Source organism: Diadema antillarum, unplaced genomic scaffold (assembly GCF_040938485.1).
Source record: "Diadema antillarum isolate AM-2024a unplaced genomic scaffold, OU_Dant_1.0 seq00000637_RagTag, whole genome shotgun sequence".
Taxonomy (NCBI): domain Eukaryota; kingdom Metazoa; phylum Echinodermata; class Echinoidea; order Diadematoida; family Diadematidae; genus Diadema; species Diadema antillarum.
The window spans coordinates 1,549,354-1,566,569 of record NW_027271554.1 but is presented as its reverse complement, the minus strand read 5'-3'; the positions used below and the strand labels follow the sequence as shown (position 1 = coordinate 1,566,569).

At 37.6% G+C, this 17,216-nt stretch overlaps 1 protein-coding gene across 1 annotated transcript in view; it reads left to right on the top strand.

The window, feature by feature from the left end:
* The first annotated feature begins 16,518 nt into the window (after positions 1-16,518).
* LOC139736360 (uncharacterized) overlaps positions 16,519-17,216 on the top strand; it is a 74,159-nt gene continuing 73,461 nt past the window's right edge. The window contains exon 1 of the mRNA XM_071647115.1: positions 16,519-16,669. The gene's annotated coding sequence lies outside the window, so the exon portion shown is untranslated. The remainder of the gene's footprint in view (positions 16,670-17,216) is intronic.

Genomic DNA, 17,216 nt, shown 5'->3' with positions numbered 1-17,216 from the left:
GCTTTTATTTTGAGCAGTGTTGATAATACATCAGGGGGTTCACAGTTTCACTACACACAATCAGCAGAAAATGGTCATTTGTACAATCAGGCATGTTGGTTTTTAAACCACTGAGATTTAAGCATCTGTGATGTAATTTTTATCATCTGTATACTATGCCATATATTTAGTGAGTCTAAATTTTTTGTGATTCGGGACTTACCGCTGATTTCGCGAGTGGTCAAATTCGCGATGGTGGAGTACAATACCGAACGGAGAATCGTGCATGTCACATTCATATCGGGATCAGAGTCAATATTTTTGCATGTCTTTGACTTTGCAAATTGCCTCTGACTCGCAAAATTCGCGAAAATAAAAAACCTCCCGAAATATTTGGCATATGTACAGTAAATAAGCACTTGCTATCACACATCCACCTGACAGCAAGCCTGTCATTTGGCAATTTTATACTAATGGCTCAACACTATTTGTCTGGTGGCCTATTCTGGCCACTTATACTTTAAATCTGAAATTTAGTGGCCCAAAAAAGATATGTAGTGGTTCGAAAGAGAAGCAAATAGATTCTGCGTGGCTGTTGTTGAAATATCTTTCAAGGTGGTAAATAGTACAACTGTAGTATAATTTGGTACCGGTACTGCATAAGATTTATCAATCTGCTCTCTAATATTTTCTGTCAAGTTGGATTGGAAAAATGGAATCTGCCATTCAAAGTATCTGACATCACCTTGAATACAATGTAATGAAGTGAAAAAAAAAGGTTCTACCAGTTGTTACTTTAATAAATGCCAAAGTTTGCAGTGCTTCCTATTGTTGGATTGGGTCCACTTGATATCAGTCGGCATCGTATGTTACATGCGAAGTATTGCAGCACCAAGTCATGATTGAAGAGGCATTTAATTAGAGACCTGCTTGGACTGACCTTATCAAATTTATTAATTGATATCCCAATGGACGTATTAATCAACCACCATTTGGCTAATGCTGATGAAATGCACTGAGCTGAATAGAGAACATACATCACTTTCATTATTCTTGAATGCTTTTGTGGAAATTTGAAGTTTACATTGTATGTGATGTGAGGTTTCAAAATCAAAGTGGATTTCTTTACACTTGTGCTGTCTTATCACTGTGAATATTTTGCTCTTACTAAGTTTTTTTTTTGTGTGTGTGTGTGTGTGTGTGAAAGGGACATTGATAAAAGGAATGAATGATAACTACGTGTATAATGTGGGGAATAATTTTCCTGATATTACATGTCATACATTGCTGTGCATTTTGCATGACTGCTAGACTTTCATTATGTAGGATTGAGTACCAGTACAGTTTAACCTCTCATCCGGCCTCCCTTTTTCCAGATCTCTCTATTATACGGACGCAATCTCGCCGTGATTTTTTTAAAAATAATTACGGGAGGAAAGGGGGATTCCCAACTCCTTGAGAACTCCTACACAAACACACATGAATTACATATACTTGATACATTTCTTAATAATTATTTAGGTAAATCATCCCAAGAATATATAAAAGAAAATGATTTCATTCTTGCAAACACAAACCTCTATTTTGGGGTCTGTTACTGAGTGTAACAATGAAAAGGTTGCAGTGTATACACATTACTACATATGGTACTACAATGGGCTACATCAGTACATGTGTACAGTGTATGTATATGTACATGTATAAAGCGTTGAGTCTCCCGTATGCGGCCAAATCCCTTATCCGGATGAGCCCCGGTCCCGACTTGTCCGGATACGAGAGGTTCAACTGTATTTTGTTTGAAATGTTTACCATTGACTATTTTGCTATCAATTTCAAGAAGGGAAATTATGCCCTGGTAATGCATCTTTTGTAAAGCAAAGAAGATTTCCTGTGGCAAATGCAGATTGAATGAATACATCCTATTATTAGAATTGAAAATTAATTTACAAGTTTCAAATATTTACATTCTACATTTTGTATCATTTAATGAATGTTCAGCTGTTCAGTTTGTTTGATTGATTTTTAAAAAAAAAAGTATTTCAACTTTGAGCGTGGAATGACATTATTTATTATGAGAGTATTCAAGACTAAACCCAAGCAAAGTATAAAAGACTCTTATGTAATTTATCTCATAGGATTTGATTCATCCAGGTAGTATGATAAGAACACATTTAATTAAATCTGTCCAACTGGACTTTGAATACAGGCCCGAATTCACAAAGGTGGAACAATTGAAACCATGGTTTAAACCATGGACAATTTGTATGGAGCGCTAAGTGTCGCATGGCCTATTTCGTTACGAAATCAGTCATTTCATCGACAAAATGACCACTTCGTTGGGTCATTTCGTCTATGAAATGATGATTTCGTCGATGTTGTCGTTTTGTTACAAAATGACTGATTTTGTAACGAAATAGGCCATGCGACACTTGGCGCTCCATACAAATTGTCCATGGTTTAAACCATGGATTCAATTTTTCCACCTTTGTGAATTCGGGCCAAAGTGTAAAATTGTACTTTGAGCTGATATGAAGAAGTGATTGGAGGAGTCACAAAACTGTTCTCTCCCTGGTTTTCATAAACCGTAAGTCCAGTCGAACAGATTTAATTGCATGTTCGACTCCTATATGTTTCATATTATATACACTTTGATTCTACCTTTTTAATCTTCTGCAGACATAAAAATTTGCTCTCTGCAGCAAAGATTACTTGCTGGAAAGCAATATTTTGTTAAAAGTACAAGTTGCACACCTTGAGTTGAATTGTATCAGTCTATTATCAGTTGACTTTACAAGATTTAAAGTAATGAAAACACTGCAAAATTATATCTGTTGTGTACACAATATTTGGTATAAATCAATGCACATTTATCCAGGAAAATGCATTTTTTTAAGACAGCATGGTACTCAGGTGCATTTAAATTTTATGTGCTCAGTATACAGTGTATTTGAGTTACATCAGTGGAAGATGTGTAAGTACTGTACTCTGTAGCTAGTCCTACGACTTTTCTGTTACAAACTCACTGATGCATGCAAGTCCATTGGCAAAGAACTTATATTGCCTTACCCAATTCATTTACACTAGATTTAGCCATTTTTCTGCTTTACACAATGGGGTATCTTGTGTTCAGTGGTGTTTTATATGGATGGATATCACCAAAAGTAATTCATAATGCAGCGTGAGTTTTGTAAGATTCCATGTTGAAGGCATTGTAGGAGATACAGGGATATTTCACTTGCTCTTCCAAATATGCACTCAAACATTCCCATTAACATAGGGAAAGTGCCTTTAAGTTATATTCATGTTTATAACTTGCCCAGTAATGAGATCTAATTGCCCCTGGCTAGGGGGCACAAGGTTTTTTTGCCCCTACCCACTCTGTACTATCACTCTGAGTATCTCTATCTTGCCAGGTATTTATGAAAGGGACCCACAGTTTTGTATTTAAAAAAATAAATAAAAACTTATAGGCCTTACTTTGATAGGAAGCGAAGAAAGTCCCCCACTGGCAAATTCAGATTGAATGATTGCCCATTGTACATGTATGTTAAAATACTGTACGATGCACCGGCTTAGAGAATACATGCACAACTTATCTTACACTGTACAATATCCAAATCTGCATTGCCTCATTCTGGGATTAATACAGATTAGTAGTGTAGTTCACATGGCATGCATGCATTTCTTTCCCTGGAAGCATTTGGTTGAGGTCGTAATATTTTTTCATTGGAAAATCTGATCTCAAAAGTCTTGAAATGCACCCGAGGCATTATTTCGGGGTAAATGTATTCTGGATATATTCCGAAAGATCGGCTGAGTACCGCGGTGTTTTAACAACCGTACAGAAACAGTGTGTGTGTGTATACGAGTGTGTGTATTTCCAATAAGTGTGCATACATCTTGTGAGAGAGAGGAGAGAGAGAGAGAGAGAGAATAGGCAAGGAGCTACAAAATTGTACAACCTGTATAGTCCCGTAGGGGTGCGTTTAACTCGTCATCCCTCATCTTGCAGTACATCTCATAAGCGTCGCTTCCATAATACGGAACAGTGTGTGCACACACGTAACTTGGGGGGTGATGTGAGCGAGTGTATATCATCAGCCAGTGCTAGCTTCGTGTGGCCGATGTGTAATACGTAATTGACATTGCATACATGTAGGAGCGTTGGGTCGAAATGCCGCCGCGCCGAACAAAGGCAGCGTGTGGGTGGCATCCGGCAATAGAATGTCCTCATTACCGGGACAAGTGCATTGTGTTGCAGTTTGTAAACAAAAGCGTTCCGCTAGCCTGTCTCCGGCAATCGACTTGCGTGATGCACGCCTGCAAACTCCACTGAAGTGGAGATGCTGAGGCCCCGTGAATATTAATGATTCCAGGAGATCTGGATGCAGGATTCTAGTGTTAATGCTGGCTTCAGTGGCTTTATGCGCTGCTGTAAATGCATCATGTGAGTATAATACAGACCTGCCTACTGGTCTTTGTTGGTAAATATTATACTCCTCTACCATGCCACAGTGCTGAAAGCACTTATTGACATGATTTTGTAGACCTTATGGCCTGAATTCATGAAGGCGGTACAGATTCAGACCGTGGTTTAAATGCATTTTTTTTTTTTTGTGTGTGTGTGCATAAATAGCACTGACAGATTGCGTAGCCCAACAGACATCCAATAACCAATGCATGTTGATATGCACATGTCACTACACCTATTTCAGGCTCATTTTAGACCATGGGACAAGTTTAAACCATGGTCTAAATGTAAACCACCTTCTTGATTTTGGGCCAAAGTGTTTGTGAGAAGTTCCGTGTATAATGATGGATATTGTGCTGTTCATTATTCAAGGAGAAAATTCACCTTGCAGTAATAAGCTCTCTCATATGATACAGATGTACACCCTCCACAATCTTTGTGTATGGAATTGTGAGACAGCAACACGAAAAGAAGCAGTGTTTGCGTAACTTGAGGTACATAATTTGTATCTTCATAATTTTTTTTCCCGATAGTAATTTTCTGTCTTCAGGACATTGGGAACCACAGAGAAATTGAAAACATTGTTTACCATATTAAAATACAGATGAAACAAAAACCCAGATTTAGTGCTTCAAAATAGTTCTGAAATGTGAGTTAGGGATGTAAAAATGTTAATCAGTTTAATAAGTGTTAAGTATTGTTAAATATACAGAATGTGAACAAGAGTTATAATGTTTTGTTTCTAGAATAAACCGTCTACAGTTATGGTTTATTGAGAAAAAGAATGATATCTCCTTATATTTTAGGCTTTATTGCAAATTTTTTATATGCTAAGATGTTTTCACCTGAATGACACATTTTTTATGCATCAAATGTGATAACTTGAACATATTTTAAATCACTGCTTCCAGTTGTAAACAATAGGCCCTACCTTTAACTTTGGCTGGTAGTGTGAGAGGGAGTGTCATAATTCATGTCATCATTTGCTTTTGCAGCTGAATGGGGATATCAAAGAATATCAAAACAAATATGTGAAATATATATGAAATATATGTGAAATAGTATCCATACTTTCCTGTTAAAGAGTGTGAATTTAATCAATTGTGTTTGTGTCTGATACGAGTGTACCTCTTAATTTGCTTGTGTTCACTCTGTCTGAATATATACTTTCATCATCTTGATATCAGTTGATTATTTGTATTTTTGTTTTCATCTTCATCATATTGTCTATCATGTGTCCTCAAGTGTGCAGATATTTTGTTGGTCAAGTCTGATTTTTTTTTTTTTTTTTTTTTTTTTTTTGGGGGGGGGGGGGTTAAATTAATGCATTTTGTGAAAGTCCGGTTTTGAGATTTTGTTGGGGGGTTATTCATTGAATATATGGGGGGGGGGGGGGGGCAAAATGTATGTACGGTGTAGCTGTACCAGTGATTTCTCTTTAATACCAGAGCATGTTACAGCAAATTCAAAGTATTACTTATTGTGTCAGGTGCATGGTAAGCAATACATTGTATTTTGCACTCTCTGTATAGACTGTGGGAGCCAAGCTGACAATGTACAGTTATTGTTGCTCATACCCTTCTTCTTTTTCCATTGTCCCCACTGCAGCATGTGAACTTGTATGATCCCCTCTCCCAAGCTACAGGGAGAAAGAAAAATCTATTTTGTTTTGTTTGTCTCAATCGGTATACAGAGACTCCAACCCCAAGCACCTTCTGATCTGGAGATTCTCCCACCTGAAACCCTTAGCAAACGGGAGACTCCAACTTGATGTGTGCGAAGCGCGATATTCCCAGGGTTCTAGATGCTCTCTGGTGCTATCTAAGGCTTACTTTTTCAACATACGATAGAAATAAGTAAGAAATCCTTTCCTACGGGAGACAAAGAGCCAGGGCGGGAGAAATTAAATCTCAAACGGGAGAACGGGAGATTTTGCAAATATGGGTTTTCGGCGGGAGATCTCCCGTCGAAAACGGGAGAGTTGGAGTCTCTGGGTATAGCTCAAAGGGGTCCTCTCAGGGGCTTAAAGAATGGCCCATTGTTAGGGAATAGCTTTTGTTGGACTCTCAAAATGCTTATTATGTGTCTGTTGTGAATGTACAAATTTGCATTGTAAGATGCCACCCAAGTTCTGTGTGTAACATGTACTGGTATTGCCATTGTTTGTTGAACCTGACAAAAGGACTCCACACCTCTCCCCCTCCCCGCTCCTCCTCCCCCACCCCCCCCCCCACACAAACACACACACACACACACACATGCAGTCTACATTTGCTGTGCAATTGTGCACTCATACAGTACCTCCCCATCCCCTGCATGCTGAAGCATTTCTGGGCATTTACCACAAAATTTACAGAAGGAAACAGTACTTATCCATGTGAGTGGATGGGGACAAAATCAAGGATTCTGGAATCTTGTCCCAGGTTGGTGAAGTCTTGTCAAGGGCATCACATTCTACATGTATGTCGATGTTCTCTTTGTATGTTTGTGCGTGCACGTGTGTTTGTGTGTGTGTGTGTGTGTGTGTGTGTGTACAAACTATGTGTGTTAATTTGTAAGAATTGCTTCAAGGGGGTTATAAATTGGTATTCTTTAAATGTCTGCACCTGTCTGGGTAGATAAAGCAGCAGTTCAACATCTGTTGATGGATGGTTACAATTTATACCACGTGCAGAGTTACAGTATATGCCACTAAAACTAATAGCTGTCTACTGCATTGTGCCATGCCATTGATGAATTCACTGTTCAAATGAGATTTGTGCATAATTACCGGTATATCATCTGTTGTGAATAGTCCATGTGTAAAGATGTGATCACTAGTACATATATGAAATATACTGGTATTACCGCATGTCATGCAGAAGGCGTACTTGTAAATATCTGTATTTAATATTCAAATGGATCTGTTATTAACAGTTTTTGCTTGTATGAAGCTGTGTGTATATTGCAACTGTGTCCTCGAAATTTAAGTGTCATTTCCTTGGAAAAGAATAATTTTTGTAGTGGAACAGACTACGAGGAATACACATTGGCTAATGTGTACATGCTTTGTATAGTTTGCTGTTTGCTATCGTGGTGTACACCAGACATTACATTTGTATACGGTGTATACCCCTGTACATAAATGCAAGATACATAAATGCAAGATACATACATGTACATGTGCAGGTTGTAAGTATCATGGTGGAGAAAAAATTGTCGCAAAGTGCAAAATACTAGAGTTTTTTTTTTTTTTTTTTTTTTTTTTTTTTTTTAGTGGGACTATTGAAACTTCAGCACAGTAGATTACAATAAAGATTCTTTTGTCCGTAGTACTGATTTACACATATTTTACCACAGTCCTTTTTTTCTCTAGATACTGTAGGTAAAAGCATTTTCCCCCCATAGTTTCTTGGTCTGATACTAAAAAAAACCCCAAACTAAACCAAAACAAAACCTAAAAACCAACTGTCCATTGTTTACTTTGTACCTGTTCAGCTGGATATATGATATCTGCGTTGAGTGTTGTGATAGGGTGTACTCAGTACCGTGAAACAACGAATGTTCGTGTGCATTTAAATTTCGCGAATATCGCGAGAGCCAAGACTCGTGAATTATTAAAATGCATGTGAAAGTTCCTGTGTACATTAAATGCATTGAATATTAGAAGCAACGTGCGAAAATTTCATGCCGTGAAAAAGGCTGTCGGCTCCAATTCGCGAAAATATCGTGTTTTACAGTATAGGCTTTACAGTCAGTCCCATAGGGATCATACATTGTATTTTTCATGTTTTTTTTTTTTTGGGGGGGGGCTCAACATATCTTCTATATGACATGTGTTTTATACATATTGATCCTTCACTTCTTTTACACTTGTACACTTGTACTTTGCACACTATGCCTTTTGTGCGTTGTGGTGTGTGACAGTGAGAATGAGATAGTGTGTTCATCTGTTTAAATCATTCTTAAAAAATGCACAGCATCACTCTGTCACACAGACACACGAACACACTCACACGTATACAGTATACACATCAGCAAGGATTTTGTGGAATCCTGTTAAACAGTGTAAATTACTGATGCAGCTGCTGCCACATAGTCTGTCATCAGCTGGTGAGCGGCGGGATCGATCAATCGCCGCGACGACGATGAACTCTCATTGTCGTCGTTTGTTTTGCAAACTGCATGACTTGTTTTTTAAGTGCTTGTGACGACGAACACGATGTACACGCTGGTGTGGCCCATTTGTAGTCTCATTCAGTGATGGTGGCAGGTTATTGAAAGTACATGTACAGAGTCTGCAATGTGTTGTACAGGGGTCTTACAGCAGTAGTGCAGTGCTAATATCATATTCATTCAAGGCAAGAGGAGACTCTGTAGCTACAGATCTACAATAATAATGTGATTCTCACTATTGAACTTTGTTTTATAGTCTTCTGGTTTGGTATCATGCGAGACTGGAAAATGTCTGCCTTTGTTGTTACTGAAGTGTTATTTCTCGTTTATTTTTTTCTCGCAATTAACGGTGAGTGCATGATTAACAAGGATATTCTGCAAAGTTTTGATTTTATTTTGTCCCTGTAGGCTAACAAACAGACCTTCTGCGGGATCCTTGTTTCAATTCACAAAGGTGACACAAGGCTTGAGTAAGGTCCACTCGCAAAGCATAATGCACAGCGTAGGTTTCAGACAATGCAATATATTGTAGAAATGCCTCCATTTCATTTCTCTTGTGGAGGTGGTTGGAGGTTAGTTTATCTTCAGCCTCGCTTACATTAAAACGTATTAGATTTTATGTCTTATTGATACGTAGGCTGCAACTGATGTAACATCAGTCTTTCAAAGTCTGTGTCGACTAATGAGTGATGTGATTTAATACTATTAGTTAAGTCTTAGTTTTGTTCCTCTTTCGATCCACATGTTTCTTTACCTATCAGCTCTGAAACATCGTATCATGTAGTCTTTGATTTAAGAATATTTTTGTTTTGTGTTTGTTTTTAGTTTGTAGAGGAATCAGTAGTTATGGTAATATCAGTTATTCTTCCATTTCAGAAATATTCAAAATATTCAGCCTTCACATATTGAAGAGAGAGAGAGAAAAAAAAGCGAAACAGAAAAGTAATTTCCTTCTTTCGTCCTTAGTCCCACACACAGGTAACTTTTGAAAAAAGAAAAGAATATAAACTCCAGGAATCATTGCCCCAACAAGGCAGTAATACGGCACTGGCCATCTAGTCTATTTGTGTGTAAACAGCACCACATTATTCTGATTGCTGTAAGATGAGGAATGTTCACCTGCATTTTAATTTCATGAATTTCGCGAGAGGCAAGATTTGCAAAATTAAAATGCACATGAAAGTTCTTGTTTACACTATATACATTGAATGTTAGAGGCAACTCGCAAAAATGTCATGCCGCGAAAAAGGCCGTCGACTCCAATTCGCGAAAATTTCATGCCGCGAAAATATCGAGTTTTACAGTATTGGGGGAAGCCCACTGCTTTCAAGAGTCATGTCATACTACCATAGTTCACCCGAGTTCACGTGTGAACGGTCCAATGGCTGGCCATGAGCTGGCCAAGAAGATTACAATTGTAAAGCCTGCCTCTTGCTCTTGTGGGTACTTGGCCCTAGCCTACTTTATTAACCCTCCTTGTAATCTTTGATACCCCTTTAATGCTTCACTTAATAGGTAATATGTCAACCTATATCCAAACTTGTGAAGAATGGGAATAAGACAACAAGGTTGGATGGTTGTTTAGTATATAGTCAGAGATTTGCCTGTGGTTTCTCTGATGCCTGATATGGGCCTGTGGCTATACAATATCTCAACCAGCACCAAAGTACAAAAGGGCCATAACCCATAGAAGCTGTTACACATTGACAATGCTAGTCTCATTTCTGGGTGTTTGCTATTAATTTTCAAAATCAAAGTCATGACGTACAGATCACATTGCTCTGTGTGGATGACATCCAACCATTGCAGCCTGGGACACTTTGCCACAACTCTGTACTTGTGACATCGTTTTTCCAACCTGCCTTGTCAATCAAGCAGACAAAAATACAAAGGTCTGGATCTGAGGCTGTAATCTGTTGTGTGTTCCAATGATTGATTAAAGGGCCTTTAACTACTCCTTTGTTTGTGATGGTTTTGTGACATCCATACTGGTAGTATATGATTGTGTAACACCTGTGTCCTTTAATCCATTACAACATTGTATGGAAGCATCACATTTATCAGTTCTCCTTCTTGTGGTTATAGTACACTTTGCCATCTGGTGTATTTTTGTACTGATTGACTAGTGTGGTGCCTTGTGTGTAGTGTACAGTGCATACTTCCTACTTGAACAAATTTGAGCTAAAAAGAAAAACAAACGGCATTCCCTTCTAAACGAAGCCTGGTGTGCTGTACAATTTTGCACCTCTTGCTTGACGTGCTTGGCAGAGGCGCACTGGACCACATACATGTAATCGTCGTCTAAATGTGTGCATCGCAAATCTGAAGCCTTCTAATAATGGATGCTGATATTAAAGGACAAGTTTACCTTCATAATACACTCAGCAAAAAAAAGAAAGTAAACGCTTTTTCAAGTTTAGATTTCTCATAGAATATTTGGCTGAAAGCTAGTGTATTATATATCATATTGAATTTGAAGGTAATTTAATTGGCTATCAACCTGGTAGATCATCAAAAAGGGAAATTTTACGTATGAGTGAACACCATTGTTTTTCGCTTCCAGGGCACAAAAGTAAAAATTGCAAAACTGAACAATTTGCCATTCATGCGTATGTGCTCTTCCATAGAACAATAAGAACAAACAACAAATTTCACACAAAAAGAAACATGAATTAAGTTTCAAAAACAAACCTGTGATCTCTATGATCTCTTTAAAGACCAAAAGATGAATGAAGACTAAAAATAAAGGGGGAAAATAAAGCATCTTATGTCAAATCTAAAATCAAATGAAATGAGAGAAGAAGTAATAACTAACAAAAATGGTAGAAATTTGAGGTGTTTTTTCAAATTTGGAAATTGTAAATAATGTTCGGTTCTTGAAATTGTCACATGGATTCTTAAATCACTAGATTGAAATAAATAAATAAAGAAATTCTGCTCATTTAACCATCTTATGCTTATTATTACCTATTTGTCATTTGAAGTTTGACTTGACAGAAAATTTTTGTTTTTCCCCCTTAGTTTCCCACTTTGTTTTCTTAGAGGTTATAAAGAGATAAAGAGAACAAAAACTTATTTTTCCTATTTCATTCATGTCTCTCATTGTGTTAAACTGGTCTTTTGTTGTCAATGTTATCGTGAAGGGCATTTGCAAATAAAAGAGAACTTGTCAATTTTTGCAATTTTTTATTTTGTGCCTTGGAGGACAAAATCGAATGTGCTTACTCATGCGTACAGTTTTCTTTCTAATTAAACTATTAGCTTAATAGGCAATTAAATTACCTTTAATATGGTATATAATACATTGATTTTCATAAAAATCTTCTATGAAAAATATGACCTCAAAAAAGTGTTTACTTTCTTTTTTTTGCTGAGTGTACATGTGGATTGAGTGAATGCATCAATATTAGTAGAACACATAGATGAACGTTTGGGTAAAATCTGACAATCCGTTCAAAAGTTATGAATTTTTAAAGTATCTGTGCAGTCACTGCTGGATGAGGAGACTACTACAGTGTATGATGTCACATGCATACAACGATATAAGGAAAATATAAAGAGAATTTCACAAAATTTTACTTTTTGAAAAAAGTGTACATTTCGTGGACTTGTCACTGATGTACATGTTAAGGGTAATATTATTCCCATTGCCTTCTGAAAGAGGGAAGTCATTACTGTGACCTTTTATTAAGCGAGAAAAGTGAAAATATGTTGAATTTTCTATATATTTTCTTTATCGTTGTACACATGTGACATCACAAGCTGTAGTAGTCTTCTCATCCAGCAGTGACCGCGCAGAAACTTTAAAAATTCATAATTTTTGAACGGATTGTCAGATTTTCCTCAAACTCTCAATGAAGTGTTCTACTATTAAATATTGCTGCATTCACTCAATCCACATGTCTATGAAGGTGGACAAGTTTGCCCTGTAACAAATTATATTCCACTGAATGCAACTCTTGTCTGTCTACATTCAGTTACTTCCAATTTTACCCAGCACAATGTATGGAGATTTTCTTTTCTTCTGTCTTTTTACAGCACTGTTGTTCTATATTATTTATAAACCCTGTGCACATTCCTTGTTATTCAAAGTAATTATGGATATAATGCATGAGATAATACAATTTATAGGGGTGGACCAATATGTACTGACACAACCTGAGGTCAAATCGCAGTGTTTCTACAAATATGCATGCTGTAGGTGTAAGCTTAAGGGAAACAGTGGAACTGGTAAATGTACTAACCAGTTTTCAAATCATTTAACATTTTGGGCCGTAAATGTTACCTGTCCCATGCCTGTAAACTGATGTATGGTAAAAAACACTTTATGGGTCCAGTTCCCTTCTCTAAACCCTATGACATTTGAAGTACAGTGATGTACAAAACTTAGTGTTGGTATGTGATAACACACAATCAATATATTGTAACATCACTATTCTTGCTGTTTAGATTAGCAAGAAGGCAGCTGCTGTCTTGAGATGACTCTTCCTACTAGCAGATTCTGAATTACTAGCATGAGCAATCATTTCTGTAAATAACAGATATTAGAGAAATTATAGAATTAGATGATTTGATGAGCCCCCTCCCCCCATTAAACCATGAGCTGACGGCATTGTGTGTACAAGACCTAAAATCTTTCGTGTACATCATATAAAGTTGTACGTTGTAAGTGAGTGTGTGTGTGTTTTCCTGTTCAAGACTGTGGAGTGTGCTTGGTTCTCTAAACAAGAGTAGTGTATAAAGCAGGAAAAATTTGCAACATAAAATTCTTTGTTGCGAATTAGAGCTGACAGCCTTTTTTGCAGTGCTCATGAAATTCTCACAAATTGCCACTGGCATCCAATACATCATAGTACTCTTGTATACACAAGAACTTTGTGAATTTGTGATTGAGAATCATGTTCACAGAATGAGAAACGAGCATCATCCCTTTTCAAGAGAATATCATTTCCCTACTGAAGAGATGATACATACTATATATTGCATATAATCTGTTTAGTAGTGGGGGCAATATTTTTTGAGAGTCATGCGTATTGAAAATTATACATTAATGCACACATGAAATATGTAACATTTCTGTTGAGGGAAGGCAATATTTTGGTTTGCTGTTCATTTTTGCAAAGTATCCATCCATTCATCCATCCGGGAACTTTACGCAAATTATTGTGAAAGCACTGCAAAACATATCATATTGTGTAGTACAGTACAATGTGCATAGACATACAATGTATCAACCTTGACTATGAACCAATCAACATCTCATGGGAGGGGGGGGGGGGGTGTGAAGAGGCATGGAAATGTAGCACTAGATACCATATCCTATCAATGATAGTAATGTGTGGTTCAATTGATTGTGGTAATATCAGGGTCGGACACGTCCAGCTCAAGTGATCATTTAACATACGGTTGTACAAAGTTTGTGCTGCAGAAAGTGGGTCACTGTGGCATTAATCTTGTATGGTTGTTAATTAACTCTTTAAGTGCCATGTTCGCGTGGCCGACTCAGTCGACAGCGTGCAAGTTTGCATACTTTGCTGAAATAAGGCACATTCCCGCCTGAACCGATAGATATTTTGCCAGATGCCTAGGAATAATGAAAGCGTCACTTATGATTCCATTCAGTGGTGTTTCCTACAGGTTTTTCAAGTAATTTATAAATTTCAGCTGCGGTTGTGTTTGCAAAAGTCATGCCTCCCAGACCTGAGAAAGCACATAGCATAGCCACTGCTGTATTGGCCATTTGCGAGAGAAGTTATCATAGCTTTGTCACAAATTTACATCGCAGCAAAGCTTGGAATTTTCTCTCCAACTTTGCTTAATGCATACATACATGTAGACATGTCTACTGTAAACATTTCTATAACAAGTTACATGGCTTTAAATACTGTAAACGTCAATATTTTCGCGCGATTAATTTTTCGCGCTGAGCGGCTCGAAAACGTATTCGCGGGTTCTTAAATTCGCGCTCCGCAGCAGGTTACTTTACTGTAGTACACATTCACTGCTTTCATCCAAAGCCTCTGCTACGTACAATTAGTACTTGTAGCTTGCTATGCCAGCGTACAACAAGCGACGTAGCGAGCGGCTCGACTGCGAGTACAAGCACTCAAATACGTAGTGGTACAGCTGTTACTGTAGTACCGTAGTAACGGGGGAATGTAGCATCGGTGCGTGCGGTGCACACATGCATGCTACAGTACACAGCAATCTATCGTCTCTTCGCACAGTACTAGTAGCGTAAGCATGCCTGTACATTGTACTACGTACAATTGTAGCAGTATCATCGATGAAGCGCACACAATTCATCCCGTTCAAAATGTGCATAGAAAATTGTGAAGATAAATTCGCGCGTTTTTTAATTCGTGCTAGCCGAACGTAGCGCGAAATACGCGAAAAGTAATGTACCGCGAAAATTTCCACATTTACAGTACTATAAACAGATGTTTCCCAAAAGTGCTCATGCGTTGCAGTAGAATGATATGGCACACAGGGGATTTATCCCGTGGCACACGAAGAGTTAATTGCCGGTCACTGTCCGTGGTGACAGTTGATGTGAGCCATCACTCTGAATATTTAGATGACCAGGGTTAGTGATTACGCAAGATTAGTTAGTATATAAATAGGTCTGTGTCATTCTGAGGGCAACAAGCATATAAAGCACTATGAAAAAAAAAGGTAAAAAGTTCAAATATGATATGCAGCAAAGGTATATTGTATGTAGAAGCAACAAAAGCTATTCAACAGGTTGAATTTGTGCACCTGAAAGGATGCTTGCATGAAAGAAAAGTGTGTATAGAAAGGCTGTCTGAATAGTAACAATACCATTCAATGCATCATTTTTTCACAATTCAGTTTGCAGCATTTACAACGTGCTTATAGTTTGACTTGTTGAGCTGTTCTGGCAGTTAGGACAGCGTATAATACTAGTACTAATTCCTCATTAGATGTAGATGTAGAATAGAGTGACCACATACACATTCTCACATGGATGTGTTCACACTTGCGTTCATACTAGTTAACATTCTGTATTAGGGAACCTTTGTGTAGACATACAACTTGTACATTGTATCCTCTTGTACGGAATTGACACTTTTGTGTGCAAAGTTGCCATGCATATTTTGGATATGCCTGAATTAATAGCTTTGAGCTGCCATCCTTGATTGCTTAAAGATGACTGACTCTCTCCCTGATAAACCCTCCTCTCCCCCTGACCTACATTGTAGATCTAGGTAGTCTGATATTTCAGACTCTAAAATTTACAGTTGTCCCCTCCTTTGCATCTTTCTTTTATAGTCTCTCGTCAAAATTTCATTATTTTAGAAATTTCTCACAACAAATGTAACGGCGTCTCTCATTTACATTGAGTGTATCCCAATCTCTAGAGACCAAAACAAAGTCAGCTGACCTGTTCTTCATATTTTTCTTTTGAGCTATTTTTATAGCCATATAGTCTCGCAAAATATGCAGTGTATGAGTTATTGTTATCTATTTATTTCATACAAACTTTACAGAGTTGTTGTGGCATGTCACTATTGTTAATAGGAAAGGTTTTTGGTTCCAAATGGCTGCTTGTGCTGAATCTCTTTTCAAAAGGGAATATTATTTGTTTTCAATGGTGCCCAGTTTTTCAAACCCATCCGTATTGCCTACGTATAGCTAGGGCAAGAGTCAAAAGTAATAACTGTTGGCCTTTTTTGTATTGCAGCTTGAAGCAACTCGGTCCTGTCCCGCTGGCAGCCAGCTTGTACGACTTTGTGTCCGAGGGATCTTACTATTGAAAGACGAAAAGGCCTGGGGTCCCATCTCCCGTTGGTCCAATTCCTGATTCTGCAAAAATATGGTGATCAGCCCCAAGTGATGGCCAAGAATTGTACAGTTGTGATAGCGTCCACCATGAAAGTCACTAGGTGGACTGTCTGACCGCCACATACACAGGTGTGTGGAAGAACTGGACAATTATTGGCATTTGAAGACATTTCAAAGGAGTACATTTTGATCGAGCAGCTTGGGAAAGTCAACTGAGGAAATTCGACGAGTACACTGGGATTCACTTTTATACCTGAGGTAATCATTGTATTTTTGTGATACATGTACAATGTAAAATTTATTTTGCTATTGTACAATATTGTACATTCTTTAGAAAATAGAAATGCACTAGCACTAATTATGAATTTTCCGTTGACTTCGAACCTCTCTTTGGCTTATCAATCAAATAAAGGATACTGATAAAATAAGATGCTAGTCGTATCTCAATATGTTCATTTTCAAAAGATCAATATGTGATCAAGATACTACAAATCTATAAACCTGCTACGCAGGGCAACAAGAATGAATTGAAATTTGCCCATTAACAGCTGTATGAGGCCTTTGCCGAAATGCCTTTTAATGTGTATGTGGCAAGTGGGAAAAAAAAACAACATTTTTGTCTGTGTGTGTCTGTGTGTGTCTGTGTGTCTCTGTGTGTGTTATGCCCTGCTCATGGGTACCTAGTGATGAGTGATACTATTTTTTTTTGCAGTATTTTGAACCTTTTTCCCCCAAAAATATAGGCAAATTTCATGGAAAATAAAATTTTTCTCAGTTGTATTACTGTAAAACGAGAAATGTTCGC